General features: G+C 41.4%; 1 long non-coding RNA gene across 3 annotated transcripts in view; it reads right to left on the minus strand.

Moving 5' to 3' along the window:
- Positions 1–18,208, minus strand: part of LOC115082549 — a 67,965-nt gene that overhangs the window by 37,168 nt on the left and 12,589 nt on the right. For 2 of the 3 annotated variants that reach the window (XR_003854195.1, XR_003854193.1), the window contains exon 2: positions 9,461–9,492. This is a non-coding gene — a long non-coding RNA (uncharacterized LOC115082549). Of the gene's footprint in view, positions 1–6,937; positions 7,096–9,460; positions 9,493–18,208 lie in introns of all 3 variants that reach the window. The other variant, XR_003854194.1, reaches the window with a different exon arrangement.

The following is an 18,208-nucleotide window of genomic DNA, read 5'->3' on the forward strand; positions in this document are numbered from 1 at the left end:
TTTAAAAATAATAAAACAAGCCTGTAAAAGAGCAAGGTGGAACCACAGGGAACATCTATTAAAACCTCATCAAAAAACTACTTCACAGCGCCTCACATGTGTGTTGCCTTATTCTTTAGGGGTTAACGAAGTAGCACGTAGCATAAGACGCCACTGGAATGTCTTGCAAGTACATCCAGTTTTTGATCTACAACCGATGATCGCTTTTAAATGAGGGTCTAATATAAAAGATCGTGTGGTAACATCACATTTTAGGATGTCCCCAAGAAAGGAGGTAGAACGAGAGGGTCATTCCCCATGTGGGTCTTGTACCATGTGCCCTTTGGCCCATTCTAACATTAATATACCCTTGGAGAAACTTAGTAGGTTTAAACCTATAGCAAGAACTTCATGTAATTCTAACAACGTTGTGTATGCTATATGGTGTTCATGTGGTCTGTTATATATAGGCAAAACAACACGGTTTTTGAAAACTCGCTTAATAGAACATAAAAGCGCATTAAAATGTAATAAAATGGAGGCACCGTTGATACAGCACTGTCTAGAGAAATCACACGATTTTTACAGTTTAAAAAGCACAGTGTTAGAAGTAATACAACAGGATGAACGAGGAGGCGATTTAAATCTCCACCTACTGCAACGTGAACAGAGGTGGATTTTTAGATTGAACACAGTGGCTCCAGCAGGTCTCAACAGAGAAGTTGATTGGTCGGTCTTCTTGTGAAGCCATGCCAATAGGTGCTTTTACTATTCATGACATGAAATAAAAAAAACATTTCCGTTCAAGAAAGTCAGTGAGCGTTTAGGCGCCATGTTTGAAGACATTGTGGTATCAGAATGGTAGTGCTGAGCTGAGCTGAATCATAAGTACCATTGAATGAACTGTCTAAAAATTTGTTATTACACAGAAGAATTAAGTAAAAAAAAAAATCTGCTTTTCTTATAGGCATTTAGTTGTAAGCCCCTGAAGCAGGCGCGAGTGGCGCGCCGAAACATTGTCAATGTCGGGCGGAAGAACAGCTGATAGCAAGGAGGCGATTTAAAAAACTAGCTGGAGAATTAAGCAGTATATGCATCATAAAAAGATAAGTGATTAAGTAGAGGGTTTCACACAAATGAATGTAAGAATAAGATTTTTAAATAAGTAATTTTATTGGGTAAGTTGGGTTATATTTTTCACAGTTGATACGGAGAAAAGAAAAATTTTACGTGGAAAAGGTAGATGACGTGATTCAATAGTGCTAAAAACATGAGAAGGGTTGTAGCCCTGTAAGGGCAAGAGCCCATGAGACTGGGAGCACTTTTACAATCTGATACCATTTCCCGTAATTTTACTAAAAAAATGTTTTTTGTAGAGTGTTTATAAAATAGTTTTCTGCCTGTTAGCAGTAGTCCTCAAGGGATTTTTTTGTTTTTTGTTTATGGTATAAGTGAGATAGAACATGTGTGATTGAGAGCTTGTGTGTAAGTGAAATAGAGAGAGCATGTTTATGATTGAAAGCCTGTGTGTGAGAGCGAGAGCGTGTGATTGAGAGAGACTGGCCAGAGAGTTGACGTGTGTATGTGTGAGAGAGACTGATCAGGCAGATGACTGGTATGTGTGTGCTTGTGTGTGTGAGAGAGAGAAACTGGTCCTGAGGATGTGACTGGTGTGTGTTTGTGAGAGAGAGAGAAGAGACTAGTTGTGGGCCCTAAGGAAGAGGACCGTAAGGACAGCTTCAGTAGCTACTGCTGCTTCTGGTGTGACCTGCAAGGGAAAGGAGTAGGAGAACTGCTGGAGAGGATATTATTCTTTGAGTGTTGGCAGATAGTACTGTGCTGATACAGGAGGACCATGCCAAAATATCATAATAGGTATGATGCCATATGAATTCTAAGATGCAAAGTTTTCTTGTTGGCATCACAATAGTGCATGAAATTATCACAACAACGTGTATATTAATTTTACCTCAGAATGTAATTTTTCATGTAAAATATGTTGTTATAAATGCATAATTTAAAATTGTGTATGGGGGGCACCAGGCTGTAAGATTTACCTAGGGTGACTAATACCCTTGCACCAGCCCTGACCATTACCCATCCTTGCCTTTCATTCACCAGCCCACAATGTATTCATTCTATGAAATTCATGGCAATCCATTTGTACTTACCATAATTTCTTTGTTGCACATTGTGCCACTAATCTCCAGAACTGTCAACTATGACTTCAAAATTAGTTTGCAAATTTCTGAATAATAGATGTAGCAGACAGTACAGTCACACTACCAGAAAGTCCTGGGTTCTTAGGTGTCAGCTAGTTTAGAGCAGGATGGTTGATGAGGGAGATTCCATTCAAATGCAGCCCTTCCCTTTGAGGGGTCTGGATTGGCCATCCCCTTTGTGAGCAGGGATACGGCACTGCATGCAGGAAGATCACAACACTCCCTGTATCAGGGTTAGGGCACTGTGTGCAGGAAGATCACAACACTCCCGGTATCAGGGATACGGCACTGCGTGCAGGAAGATGACAACACTCCCGGTATCAGGGATAGGGCACTGAGTGCAGGAAGATCACAACACCCCCGGTATCAGGGATAGGGCACTGCATGCAGGAAGGTCACAACACTCCCGGTATCAGGGTTAGGGCACTAGTGTGAGCAGGAAGATCACAACACTCCCAGTATCAGGGATAGGGCACTGCATGCAGGAAGGTCACAACACTCCCGGTATCAGGGTTAGGGCACTAGTGTGAGCAGGAAGATCACAACACTCCCAGTATCAGGGATATGGCACTGAGTGCAGGAAGATCACAACACCCCTGGTATCAGGGATAGGGCACTGCATGCAGGAAGATCACAACACTTCCGGTATCAGGGTTAGGGCACTGTGTGCAGGAAGATCACAACACTCCTGGTATTAGGGATAGGGCACTGCATGCAGGAAGATCACAACACCCCTGGTATCAGGGATAGGGCACTACGTGCAGGAAGATCACAACACTCCCAGTATCAGGGATACGGCACTGCATTCAGGAAGATCACAACACTCCCGGTATCAGGGATAGGGCACAAGTTCTAGTCACATTGACTGATCACATTACATTTTTTGTCAAGCTACCAACTGTTTCCATTTCCCATCCCCCATATATTGTCAGTGGGAACCTTGGTAACATGAATAAATAAGAGGGCAGCCAATAGGAATACATATTCATTCCTAAACTGACCTTAACTGACCTGAAAAGTGTCAAATTGTATCATTTTCTGTTAGTGCGCACTAACAATGGTTAGTGCACGCTAACTTCCTGTTAGCGCACACTAACTCCGGTTAGTGTGCACTAATCGAAAAAAAACGATTTTTTAACTAAAAAATCGTGCCAAACACGATTTTCTTCTCCTGCCAGACGATTTCGATCGTTAAGACGATTGGGCACACGATTCACATCCCTAATGGTTAGCAGAGCTTTATTGGCCGATCTGAGATTTCTTTGAGGGACATGTAATCGTAATGCGGTGTTTAGCCAGTCAGAATTTTCTTCCTTTGAAAACCTTTGGTTTTCCTTTGAAAATCCAAAGGTTTTCAAAGGAAGAAACTTTGAGTTTGAGATCCAGCTACCAGAAAGAAAGATGTCAAGGGACTTTACAAGAAACAAAGAAGTCTAGGAAATCATGTAACTGTGAGTAAAGAAAGGTCTAAGAGCATCGAGGACACCCATCCGGTGTTCCCAAAACCCTGGGGAGAGAGAGAATTTCTCTCTCTCTGTGCAGAGACAGTAACCTGGTATTTTTGGCCAGTTGGAGAGGGGTGTTCGGTCCATCCAAAGGACAGCCTGCCTACCTGGGGACTCTATTTTTCCCTAGCCCTGGCGTGCAGATGTTCCCCTGGCTCTGGCATCAGATATTCCTGCACAGATTGAGGAGGAGACTGTAAAAGGAAAGATTCTGTAGTGCTGTGGATTCATTTGTTGTGCCATTTTTCATACATTTTCAACAGTAAAGATTTTATTTGGACACTAACACAGTGGCTCCAGTGACTTTGTTTGGTACAGGCAGCACACACTGGGATATATAAGTACCGCTCTCTCAGGGACAAGAACAAGGAGTCAAGGGGGTCACCCATAGCACTTGGTGCCTTGGGAGCAATCTTCCCCTCCCCCAATTCTACAAAGGATCCAGACCCTGAAAGGAACAGACCGTGTAAAGCTGGACTGGGAAGGGTTCCAGCCCCTTAAGAGTAAACCAAATACCTTTTTGGCCCCTTTGAGTAGCAATCCGCACCCGGGTATGGGGTTACATAGAAACACCTTCATCCTGTAGGTGGCGCACACATTCCACTACTACTGACTGCTGGGCTCTGCTTGTCATCCACATGGGAAGCTTGTTTATTTTAAAAGCTTAATGCAGGATATAGTTCTCAGAAAACTTTCTTGTTTCAGCTTTCCAGGCAATCAGTAGGGAAGAGCAGGTCATATTTTAAGCTCATCTCTCAAGCAGATTTTCCTAACATAAGTAAACTTGCATTTAAAAAAAAAAATCTCATTGGCATAATCTACACATACTAATTTCTCTTGATCTAATCATATATATTTAGAGAGAAAGAGAGCCCTTCCTTTAGAGTCACCAGTAGCAGAGGAGCTCCATAATCCGTGGTCAGTTGTTTTCACTATAAAGAGATTTTTGCCAGTCAATTCCATAGCCCTCTAACAGTAATTTCTTTCTAAACACAATGAAGTTGATATTAAGAGGGTTTTGTCCCTACCCCTATAAACCCCGAGCTTTAAGTTTCGCACCTCATTAACAGGCCGATACAGTACAGTGCGCTCCAGCGCACTGTATCGGCTGTGGGAGAGCGGGCACTCGCCCGCTCTCCCGCGAACTTTACTGTATCGGCCTGCAAGCAGATAAATTCAAGCAGTTTAAGTCACCACTGAGCTAAAATTTAAATGGATAAAAGGAGGCAGGGGGCAGGGAGATGTTTCAGGGACATGGCTAAGCCTTATCCAGCTAGCGTCAATATTCAGCACTAGCCCAGCTATACTTAGCGAGGCCAGTGCGGTTGCAGAGAACACTGTCCTAAAGTTACCCTTGTACATTTGCTAGGTATATTTAGTTGAACACTTACCCGGGTAACTTTCTCATTCCTCCGGCTTACTCAAGATGGATCTCAGTAGTGGTTAATTCCTTCGTCTGCCAGTTCTGGTATGCCACTCATTCTTATAGTATTTCTTCTGTGCCTTCTGTCACTTTCTTCCAATCTACTTCTAAAATTAGCAATTTTGCTTTCTGTTTCTTTATATGTGATTTTTATACTGCATAAACAATCCTCAGTGTCAGCCATCCATAGCTCAGTGTCCTGAATTTTATTCAATAACATGTCAACTGATTTGATTTACTTTATTTAAATCATTGTTTCCTTTTGGCGATATCACTTGCCATAACTTTTAATGTTGTATGAAAACATTTTATTTCAGCAGCTGCCTTGGTATTTTGGAGCTGCTGCACTGCCAGACCCAAATCGTCGCTTCCTTCTGCACACATACTGACACTTTCCCCATGTTTATTTTGTGTTTCTGCCACGTTCAGAGGTCAGGAAGCAACAGATCTAAGCTGCTATTATCCTGGTGAACTTCAGAATCCTCTGAATGTAATGCATTGTGCAAGATATAATTCCTGCAACTCCACTGGAACGTCCAGACTACACCCTTGATGCATATAAATAACTCCTTACACTACAGTACTTAAGAAAGCTCATATGAACTTTGATTTCAAACACATACTCCTCCCTTATCAGTTTAAGCTTCTTTCATGTATCTGGTAGGGAACTTTCTATATACTTCTCCAATTCACTTATATCGGACTCCTTTTTTTAAATTTTTTTATCGAAGAACTGTTTGTTCCAAGAAGTCTGAAGTGTAGTTACACTCCCCTAATTGTAGCCTGTGACACTTCCTATAAGGGAACTGCATCCATCTTAGGTAACTTATTTAATAACAGATAACACTTCTATCTGTGATTTCACATGATTCTCCATTACCTTCCACAATGGGCTACTACTGCACCCCAATGGTGTTTCAATATTTAGTAATAATGGTGAGGGGTCCGGAATCCATCTGTCTATATGTCTTGCTTCATAGGTTGGATTAATAAATCCAGAAGACACAAACATGTAATTAAGCCTATTGCAATTTTTTGGATGGCTGAGAACTAGAATACTTCATTTTCTAATATGTATAGTTTTCGCCAATCTTCCAATACATCTAAATTATGAATAAGTATTTGTAGAGATTTGGTTGAGGCACTCTTACTATATCCTGCTCTTGAGGAGGAGCGTAGACAAAAATCTAACAGTTAAACTTGACCTTTAGTCATATCTTTTTCCCCAAACTAAACCGAGTCATTTTCAATGATAGTTCAATATAAATGTCTGTATCATCAAATTTAAAACCATATACTGTATAAGGCTTTACGCTTGGACTCGCAAGGAGTCCCTTTTCACAGTGGGCCATGTGTGGACTTAAATGGGTGGGACAACTTTTTCCTGAGGATGGAGGTGTCAAGACCTTCCCTGCTCTATATGAGGAATTCGATCTACCCACCGCACATGTATTCGCCTACTTACCAATTCACAGCTATGTCTAAGCCCTCCGAGTTCAAGATTGGAACAGCGTCCAATGAGACTCTCTATCTGACATGCTGGATATAGAGGATCCAGCCCCACACTCTATCTCTTACTATTAAAAGCTCCTGATGCAACTGAAGCCTCCCCTAAACTTTGAAGAGCTCCTTTTACAGTGGCAAAGTAAGCTTCCCTTAGACATGACAGTAGCGCAATGCGCTCTCAGCTTCAAGCGTATCCCAATGATTGTGAGTGGTCAGGACTTACGCGAAACTCAATATAAATTCCTCATGCGCTACTCTTACTCTCAAATTTGAGCACTTCGTCTCGGTCTTACCCCACTCACCCATTTGCAAGAAATGCGCTCTCTCACCAGGCACCCTGGGTCATAAGTTTTGGAGCTGTCCCAAAGTTCAGAACGTCTGGCGTGCAGTTATGGCTTACATTCTCCAAGTGACTAAAGTGCAGATACCGGCTCAGATGCATGCTCTTCTTTTTGACCACCTGCAGGGAGTTGCGTTGGGTCAAAAGCACTTCAAAAACATTTCTAATAGGTTGTCTCTACTGTAACTTAACAGGTAAACTTCCCTCTGTCTTTCATTCTATTTACTTTTAAAGCTGTGTATTTTCCTGCCATGTCCTCGACACCACAGCTAAACAGCTGTCTATGTCTAAATGGCAACAATTTTATCTCTTACTGGGTCAACTCAAACACAGCACCCTCCCCTTCTGATTGTAACTGTGTCTTCTGCTGAGGAAGCTCAGTCAGAACCAAAGCTTCAAAACGGCACTTCAGCTGCTTTTCTCCATGGCAACCGGATACCTCTGTTCTATCTACTATGTTACATTCTGTAATAGAAACATTTCCATGCCTCACCAGGGCAGAACAACTACCTTAGTTAACTCTTTCTTATCTCTCACTTTTCTAGGATTACAGTAGACCCCAGAAACACCATGACAGTCTTTCTTTAGATCTGTGTTTGTTTGTTTTTATTAGCAGTAATTATATCAAGTCCTGTATATCAACTACCTGTCAGCTCCTCTCTCCCATTGAACTCCTTCTCATGGTAAGTACTATTTTTATTAGTTTAAATTTTTTTAGTCCTATCCACACCAAGATTGGGAGATGCATGTGCATCTAGCACATGAATGTGTCCATCTGATTTTATAAACCTGCCACATACGCGCACAAGTACCAATGTGCACATCTCTTGCATCAGAGAAAATAGGGGTGGAATCTTGGTGGGGAATGGGCATTCTGAGACAGAGCCAAGAGACATGCATCTATCGGGCCGATACAGTAAAGTCCGCGGGAGAGCGGGCGAACGCCCGCTCTCCTGTGCGCGTGATTCAGTATGCAAATTAGGTCTGGCGGTAGAAACAGGTCAAAAGAGGCGCTAGGGACATTAGCGCGTCCCTAGCATCTCTTTAGGGACAGGAGCAGCGGCTGTCAGCGGGTTTGACAGCCGACGCTGAATTTTGCCGGTGTCGGTTCTCGAGCCCGCTGATAGCCACGGGTTCGGAAAGCGGACGCCGGCAAAATTGAGCATCTGGTTTTCAACCCGCGAGCTTCGGGCATACTTCAATTTTTTAAAAATTTTGTTTTACTTTTAACCTTCGGGACCTCCGACTTAATAACGCCATGATATTAAGTCGGAGGGTGCACATAAAAGCAGCTTTTACTGCTTTTCTGTGCACTTCCCTGGCGCCGGCAGAAATTAGTGCCTACCTTTGGGTAGGCGCTAATTTCTTAAAGTAAAATGTGCGGCTTGGCTGCACATTTTACTTACTGAATCACGCGGGAATACCTAATAGGGCCATAAACATGCATTTGCATGTTGCGGGAGCTATTAGGTTCGGAGGGGTTGGACGCGGATTTTTGACCCCTTACTGAATAAGGGGTAACGCTAGCATGTCGAAAACGCATGTCCAATGGTACTATATCGGCCTGTATGTAACTACATGCCTAGGTATGCATCCAAGTCACTTTTAGCACAAAATTACTTCTGCTATGGATGAAGTAGAAATCTGAATAAAACTATTTCCATACTCAACAAAAAGGTCCAGAAGATGCTAGACACTTATGTAATCAACCATAAAATATAAAGAAGTCTAGCTCGAATTAAAGAAGATTGTATGTACTTAAGCTGGGGAACCTCATATAGTGCCAGAACTAGGCTATATGAAAATGCCTATATGACTACTTGTTACAAAACAAGTAGTCATATAGGCATATAACCTTACTCTAATAACCACGAGTTGGAGCTAGAGTTTTGTAACAAGTAGTCATATAGGCATTTTCATATAGCCTAGTTCTGGCACTATATGAGGTTCCCCAGCTTAAGTACATACAATCTTCTTTAATTCGGTTTAAAACTATTTCCAGCCATCTACAGTATGAAGTGCTTGAAGGATCTGGATAAACTGGGGGAGGGGGGGCATGCCTGCTAAAGAACCAGGGGGGTCTTGAGGACCTAGCTGGTTCTTTAGCATGGCAGATGAACTGGTGAAACTGGTCATGTCCTGGATGCATGCATGTTATAAAAGTGACTCACTTGTCTCAAAGCTTATATTTCCCTGCTGTGCATGTACATGCTTAGAATTAGGAGCACACATACTCATGTCCAACCTATTTTATAACCTGCACATACCTGCATGCAAAATATAAAATTGCAGCGCATCTGGCTATGTGCCCATACACATGTATAAATGGGTACCCACATGCCCATTTTAAAGTTACCCTCCCTGTATGCATATCAAATGAAAATAACAGAAAACTGTTTAGATGGCAAGAGAAAGAAAGACACAAAACACAGAAAAACACATAAACAAGATTAAAAGCCTATACTATAGGAAATCTCATGCTTACCCCTAGTAGCATTCTGAAGAAGTCTAGAATACCTGCAGAATAAAAAGGGAAATACAAAATATCAACTTATTTTGAAGTTCAGTAGGTCAGCTGAATGAAATTAATGATTTTGCTGAATTTAAGATAAAGAAACATCATTTTTATCTCATAAAATCACATTTGTAGAATCAGTTCTGCAGGAATAGAGAATAAGCATTAGAATTATGTTAATTTAATTCTTGCTGCAACATTTGGAATAAGGAAATTCATATAACACAAACTTGTCAGAACATTTGTTTGAAAAATAAATGTTAAAAAAGCAGAAACTCACAATCCTTTATACTTTTGTATATTCCTTTCCTTTATCCCTGCTTTACCCCTTACTTCTGAGAGACTGGACTAGGTGGATCTTGTGACTTAAAATTCTTAACCTAGTAGGTAAGAGGGCTTGTAAGTAGCAGTGAGAGCCCCTATTTCTATCTCTTACCGCTGGCCCGGATCACCAAAGTGGGAGGGACCCCCCTTGCAGAGTAGTTTTCAAAAACAAGAGGGAGAACAGGTGGTCGTGGCACATTCTCTCCCAATTTCAATTTCTTATGGTTTGAGATGGCTTCTACTCCTGGCTTTCTGCAGCTAAAAAAGTTTCTTCAGCAAATCCTCTGCCCCTACATTCCTTCCTCTGCCCTTGCCTTCCAGTGGCATGTAGGAATTTGAAGTGTCTCCTGGGGGTTCTGATATCACAACAGAATTTATTGATACAGTACCAGCACTCACAGTATTATTCTAGTACTGAATGAGCGTGTCTGTCATTCTCACTCAATCTAGTTCACAGACAGGCACAGAGCCAACTTGACAAGCAGCAGAGTTAGCAGCAAATTCAGTCTCTGTCTTTCTAGGTCTACCTTCCACACTGTGTGCAAAAATGTCTCTGTCAGACTCACATACCCACACCCACCCACACACACACATACACATATGTACTGTGTGCAGAGGCAGTGGTCAAAAAAGCAAATAGAATGTTAGACATGATTAGAAAAGGAATAGAGAATAATATAGGAAATATCATATTGCCTCTGTATTGAGGCATGCTGTGTCTGTCCCTTAAGTATTGTAAGTAGCTCTGGTCACTCCATCTAAAAAAAAAGACATAAAGGAGCTAGAAACGGTGCAGAGGAGGATGGCAAAAATAATAAAGTGAATACAACAACTCTCCTATGATAAGAGGCTACAAAAGCTAAGGCTGTTCAGCTTGCAAAATAGTCGCTGAGGTGGGAAATGACAGAAGTTTATAAAACCAAGAATGGGGTGTAATGGGTAAATAAGGATGGTTATTTATCCTTTCAAAACCAACTAAACCAAGGGGACACTCCATGATACCAGGCCAACCAGCAAAAAATATTTTTTCGTTCAGGGCACAATGAAGCTGTGGAATCTGTTTCCAGAGGATATGGTCAAGGCAATTAGCAGAGTAGAGATTAAAAGAGGTTTGGACAAGATCTGAGAGGAAAAATCCATAACACATTCTTAAGAAGGCAGAATAAGGAAAGCTATTGCTATCTAAAAGTTAGATTTTAAACGTGTTGTTCTTGCAAAAACGGTCCTATATGAGTGTATGCAGGTCGTGTGTGAGCAACATGAATTTTAAGAATCCAGGAAGGACGCATATACATACCTGTGCGTGCACAAGAATAAGGATGTGGGGGGCGGAATCCAAGATGGCAGCCGAATGAGAAGTGGGAGAAGGTTGTTCTGCTGAAAACTTATATTCCTTATTAAAATAATAAGAAAAATCTACAAATGCTGCATACTAAATGTAAGGCCCGGCTCCGAGAGAGTCAAGCTGCTACGGAGACCTCTGAAGCATGACAAAGTACTATATCAACCTTCTTCTCCTTAACGCCGAATCAGCCGGGGGCGAGTGCTGCATTGGATGAGGACAGGGAGTGAGCATCCCTATCACTGGCAGAGGAAATCTCGCTTAGCCCTGGAGCACCTGAGATGCCGTCCCCGCCCCAGTGAGAGTGTGAGAAATGGGAGTCTACACTAAAAGTTTTGCCGGAAAGCCATGTGGTGGAAGGAGGTCAGAAAATGGCAGAAGCAGGAGGAACACTTCAGCTGGGAGGATATCTACCCCCGAGGCTGAGAGACATCATCCCCGATACACCGTCGCTGGGAATTGAACGGGACACTGCTACTGGAGCCACAGGAAGGGGTGAGTCTGCACAAGAATTAACCCCCTTTCTTGTAAAGCCAGCAGTAATAACAATGGAAGCCCTATGGGAAGCAATGTCTGCTATTGAGGTTACTATTGTAAATTTATCAAAAGTATGTATGGAATCAAATAAACGAGGCATTGAGGATGTGAAAAGGTTGGATGTTCAGGATGAAAAGGTGTGTGAGATGGAAAAGAAAATCAAAATGGTTGAGAGTCATCAGCAACAAGTTATTCAACACGAGACAGTGTTACATAAAAAAGTAGAAAATATTGAGAACTCTCTTGGCAGTTTAAACATAAGGGTTCTTAACTTTCCGGTCATACCCCAAATGCCTGTGATTGATTTATTCAAGAAATATCTAATTGATAGGGATGTGAATCGGGCTTTGGATGATTGAACATATCGGACGATATTTTCAAAATCGTCAAATCGGGGGCTCCTACAAAATGATAGGAAAACTCCATGATATTGATCGTGGGGGTTCTCTTATCGTTTTGGTGGAGGGCGGGAAAAATGGCACACAAAAATAACCCCTAAACCCACCCCAACCCTTTAAAACTAATCCCTTAGCTTCCCCCCCCCCCCCCCCCCCCCCAAAAACTTTTTACAGGTACCTGGTGATCCAGTGGGGGTCCCTGGAGCGATCTCCCGCTCCCGGGCTGTCAGCTGCCACTAATCAAAATGGCGCCGATGGCCCTTTGCCCTTACCATGTGACAGGGTATCCGTGCCATTGGCCGGACCCTCTCACATGGTAGGAGCACTGGATGGCCGGCGCCATCTTGTGCTCCTACCATGTGACAGGGGCTGACCAATGGCACCGGTAGCCCCTGTGACATAGTAAGGACAAAGGCTATCGGCGCCATTTTGAATACTGGCAGCCGAAGGTCCGAGTGCAGGAGGTCGCTCCTGGACCCCCGCTGGACTTTTGGCAAGTCTTGTGGGGGTCAGGAGGGTCCCCCAAGACTTACCAAAAGCCCCTGGTGGTCCAGCGGGGGTCCAGGAGTGATCTTCTGCACTCGGCCATCGGCATAGGTCAGCTGCCTGACCTATGCATACATAGGTCAGGCAGCTGACCTATGTATGCAAGGTCAGCTGCCTGCAAGGTCAGCTGACCTTGCAGGCAGGTCAGCTGACAGGCATAGGTAATGCAAGTATAGTGCCTATGGTGGCTCTCCACCTTATGCCAGCCAAATATTCTTTCAGCCCATGCTAGATATTTTATTTTGCTCAAATATTTGTTGAATATCCCCTTTTTACAACAGATGATTTTAAATAAAATCCTACTGTTCACCCTTCAGAGATAAAAAATATTTTGGAAACATCAAACCCAACATTTTTCATCAAGAACCTTTTTTTATTCCTTGTAATACATAATTGTATATAGATGCACAGTGGGACTTTTGTCTTCTCCTGCATTACCATGTGGAAATAGCTTTTTAGGAAAATAGAAAAAAGGTCAAGCTTAATAGACTTTTGATCCATATTCACCATATGAAATTATAGGCTCAGTTCTGCAAAGTTTCAAAATGTAAAACAATAATTCACAGGAATAAATGCTCACATGTCCCTGAACTTTCCATGTCTTAGGCCTAGCTACATTTTATAGACAGATGAAGTTGCATCTGTATTCCATGAACTTTTTACATATAAGTACTCCCTTATATATATAAACATAAAATAAAAAAAAAACAAGATTCATACTCCTGTTGTGAAATGACACTGAAACTCATTCTCATGCTACCGATATTTTTCATTGTGTTAATTTTGTGTAAACTCAGTGAAGGTCCCCACAAAGAGAATGCAGTACTCTTTGGAACAAGCTTTGGCATCAAATTTTTTTTGCCTAGGACAAAGAAGTTCAGGAATCCATCTCTAATTAAAAACAAACTTGAGAATTCTTGGAATACTCATCTTTTAAAAATGATGTATTTTTTGGTTTTGATTCAGCATAAGCAGGGTATGTTTACAGACAGATCTAACAGAGGTAGAGGAGGGAATGCCACTGAGCATAGGCACAAGTAATACTAGTAAGTTATTTCTCTCTAAATGCTACCCTGGAGTCCTGCTAGCCCTGAAATTCTTATTTTTATTTTTTTGAGTACAAAGTAATAGGCAAGATACATCTTTTCACATTCCCACTGCTAATATTTTGACTGCCTTCTCTCAATTCTTATCCTGATTTCTCTCTCTTTTTTTTTTTTTGTGATGGTGGGGGATTGTAGACTTGCAGTGATCTTTCCTGGCATGCAGAAACCTGCTTCCACCACTTGCTCGCCTATGTTGGAGACCTCCCGCAGGCTGACATTTGCTGCTTTAGTTTTCTATCCTGGGAAACTTTTCTGTGGTTGCTATTATAACCTTTTCCACTGCTCCATCTAGAATCTTACATTAGGGGTATGCAAGGAAAACATTTTGGGTTCAGTTCAGATTTTCAGTTCAGTTTGTTGATCTGTTGGGTTCATTTGGTTTGGATCAGAAACTCATTCATTTCATTTATTTCTATTAAAGTCAATGGAATCAATGCATTCTATTTTTTAGTCTAACTCTGAGGTTTTTAAGACAAGTTTTTATGAAATTTGCTGGCAGGCATCAGCAGCAGAAGCAACAGTACCACAAGACACCTGATTGGCACGAGCACCCCATGACATCAAATGAGGGGCAAAGGGCACCAAAAATAGCAGGAACAACTGAAGCCACCGTGAGAAATGCAAAACAGCACACATAGTGGCATGAACAAACCAAAGCAACAAAAGAGGGGCAAAACAAGACAAACTGTGTAATGAAAACCCCCAAAGTACCAAAAGAGGGAAAACAGCAACAACAGTGGCATCAACACATCAAGGCATAGAATGAAGGTTATGGCAGCAGCACAGAGAAAGGAAGACACCAAGGCACAGAGTGAGGGTTATGGCAGCAAGTACAGAGGGAGGAAGACACCAATACATTGAACAAGGGATAAGACAGGAAGGAGTGTAGAGGCACAGCAGAGAGCTGAACCAAGAGAGTGGCATGGCAGCAAAGCAGGTCTAGCAGAAGCAGAAAATTGGCAACAAGATCCCAAGGTCCCCAAAGAAGGACAGAGAAGAGGGGTTTTGTTGTTGTTGTTGTTGTTTTTTATCAATTTTCTTTTCTTTTTTTCTTTTTCTATTTGTGGAGCCAAAACACGCCAGTTGAATCAAAAGAGTGAGAGGGTAACAAGAGCAGGCTTGGCGGCAGCAGCAGCAATGGCAGAGGTACAACAACACAGCGGGGTGCCAAAGTCAAAAACTATGGGCATTGGTTCAGTGTAGCTGTGACAGTCTTCCTGCCACTTGCATGGAAACACAACAGAGGAAGGTTGAGCATAATAAAGACCAGCATTTCCACCAACTCTGGCATCAGCCATGAACAATGTGGACTCAGGATGTCCATTGTCAATTACAAATATCCATTCAGGGGGCACACACTGGTTGGTGGTCAGGAAAGGAAATGCTGGATGACCTTGGTGAAGTCTGGCCAGACCACAGCCTTGTATGCCCATTATGCTAATGGGTCTGTGTCCATGACCTCACTGGGCTTTCCAAGACATTGCATGACTGCAATTTGTACAGGCTGAAGCTGAGGGAGATACTGGTCTCTGTTGACAAGCCATGAAGCTATAGTCTATGGCAGGAGAGCATGTGGTGTGATGACCATCGGAGGGAGTGGATAAAGTAGGGGAAGAAATGACAACTTTCAGCATGCGCAGCCCTACCCCAAGCTCACACTGCCAAGCCAATGTCTTACTTTACATTTACAGTTAGTCATTTTTCTTACATACATTCTTTTCATAAATCATAGAGTATAATTATTCATGGTATAAAACCAGACATTGTGGCAAAGGAGAAAATGGCAAAAATAGCATCACAAATAGAAGTGTCAACACTAACCGACTATTCTGTACTTTGTATGGAGAGAAAGATTATCAAATGCCAAGAGATGTAATCAGTGACCAAGAAAGTGAGACCGTAATGTACAGAAACTGTTCTAATTTTTTGGGCCAAAAAACTATATCACACTCTTATCCACATCACCAACATAATTTTAAATGAATTAAGTTTTCTAAAAACAATTCAAATCTTGAGGAGGAAAAGACTTCAGATGCCAGATTGACCAATTTTAAAAGTCAATGTGGTAAAGGGCAAAATCATTAATGTAAAAAACCTCCTGTTGTATTTATTATTTTATAGAAATTTTATTAACTTTATTCAATTTTTTTTAAATACATTTTATTTTTAACTTTTCTATTGCTTTTTTACACCTTTTAAAAACATCTTTGCTCTCAGGAACACATTTTTTTTTAATATATGTGCTCTATTCCGTTAAAAATCACTGAAAACAGGAAAACCGTAATTTATAATAGTTCCAATATATTCTCCTCTGATGATTAATGAATGTCCTTCAGCACTTCACATTGATTTAATCCTTAAAATTTCTCTAACATTCAATTTGGAAGCACACAGGGTACTTATCTTCGTTCATTCAAAATTGAATGAACACTCCTGCTTCCTTGAAATTTTATAGATTCACGTTTTGAACCCTTCGAGCCCTCCTGCTTCTGGAATGATTCACATGTATAGAAGCTTCACATATTCATGCTTTAAATCCTCCAACAAGCTGACCAGTGTTTCATCTCATCGGCTGCGTCAGGGAGGCTGATTTAAACACTCAATGTTCCTAATTCAAAAATAAACGTTATTATATATAGAAATATAGAAATGATAATACTAAATATTTAGACTCTTTCTGCCCACCATCCACTGCAGACTCACTTTCCGTGTTGATGCATACTCTTAAATAAACAGACGAAACTTAACAGTGACCAAGGTCTACCTTCTCTTTAACATCTGTTTGAAAGGTAACAGCTTATATTGTAGCACATTCAAGACCCCCTACAGATTCCTTGCAAGTGTGTATTATGGGGTCTAATGGTGTTGTTGGTGACCATGTAGATTTTGGATGGACAACAGAAAAATCTCTTTCTTCTGATTCTTTTTTTTTTTTTTTACCAAAGAAAGTTTTTAATTGTAAACATCTTATAAATCGCTCTAAATGTATTCTCATCTGAAAAGGATCATAAAGTCTACTTGAAACAAATGATAATCCTTTTTGAAAAACAGAGATTTCTGAAGAAGACAAAGCTTTATTAGATACATTGAAAACCAAACATTTGTCATCTCCAATTTGAATATTTTCTTGATAAGCAGCTGACTCTTCAGTTGTTATTGATCTGGAAACCTTTGGGTGCGTGTGAAAGGTCTTGACCAATTGCCTCTCTTCATTTGTTTTTGGGGATTGCTCTTTTTGCCACAATATCATATCTAAAAAAAACTAGAAGATTGTGCACCATCTGAATCTTCACTACTCATAGAACAACACCATTAGACCCCCATAATACACACTTTCAAGGAATCTGTAGGGGGTCTTGAACACGCTACAGTATAAGCTGTTACCTTTCAAACAGACGTTAAAGAGGAGGTAGACCTTGGTCACCGTTAAGTTTCGTCTATTTATTTAATATTTAAGAGTACGCATCAACACGGAAGGTGAGTCTTCAGGGTATGGTGGGCAGAAAGAGTCTAAATATTTAGTATGAGGTAAAACATTGGCCAGCTCATTCAGATATGTTGCCTGTATATATTACACCATACAGGCTTCAGAAAGAAGCCGTTTGGCAAAGGCAGGTATTAAGAAGAGCACTAGCAGTAAATTTAAGAGCCTGACATCATACCCAACATAGCCTCGCTTAAGAGCGAGGTTCATTCTTGTCCTTGTATATGCAAGACAAACCCAATATAAATCCTGTACCTCCAATTCTCTAAATATATATTCAGTTTCCACAGAATCCCCCTCCCCACCCCCACACACCCAAACATGGACATACGCCCCTCCAACAAGGAGGCAAAGCAGGAGGTTTCCCTGTACATGTCACCATAACAAAACAATTCTGGTGTCATCTAAGTAACAGAAATACAAACTCCTTCCACTTCTATGCATATTGTGCTATACAAAATCCTGAGAAAAAACACTCAACATATGTAGCAAATCTGCAATACCACAGCAGTAGTAACTCACAGGACTCCAAAAGTAACAACCCTACGTGGGAAAAGGTAGCACTGCAAATATTATACCATGTCCTAGAACACTAATACACCTCTTTTTGGCAAAACACAATGAACAAGACTGCTATAGATCCCTACACACTAGCAGAATACTTCAGCTCGGTCTCACTTGCAGAACAGACAGACCTTCATGAAATACAGAATAGTTGACAGAAATTAAAAACCCCAAGAAGCCCAGACTTTGTATGCAGTGCAAACCTGGAAAACTGACTTTCTCTCTTTCCCCTGTATACAGCAGCTTTGCCCCTTGCCCCACTTCCTAGTATCTCTCTTTCTCCCTGCACCCCAGCAGAGGACTGGGGATGGGGAGAGAAGCAGTGGAGGAGAGAGGAAGAGATCTGAGAACTGTGAGGGCAGAGAAAATAGAGGGAGGTTGGATGGAAAAGAGAGAATCTGGAATGGGGAAGAGGGA

Source organism: Rhinatrema bivittatum, unplaced genomic scaffold (genome assembly GCF_901001135.1).
Source record: "Rhinatrema bivittatum unplaced genomic scaffold, aRhiBiv1.1, whole genome shotgun sequence".
Taxonomy (NCBI): domain Eukaryota; kingdom Metazoa; phylum Chordata; class Amphibia; order Gymnophiona; family Rhinatrematidae; genus Rhinatrema; species Rhinatrema bivittatum.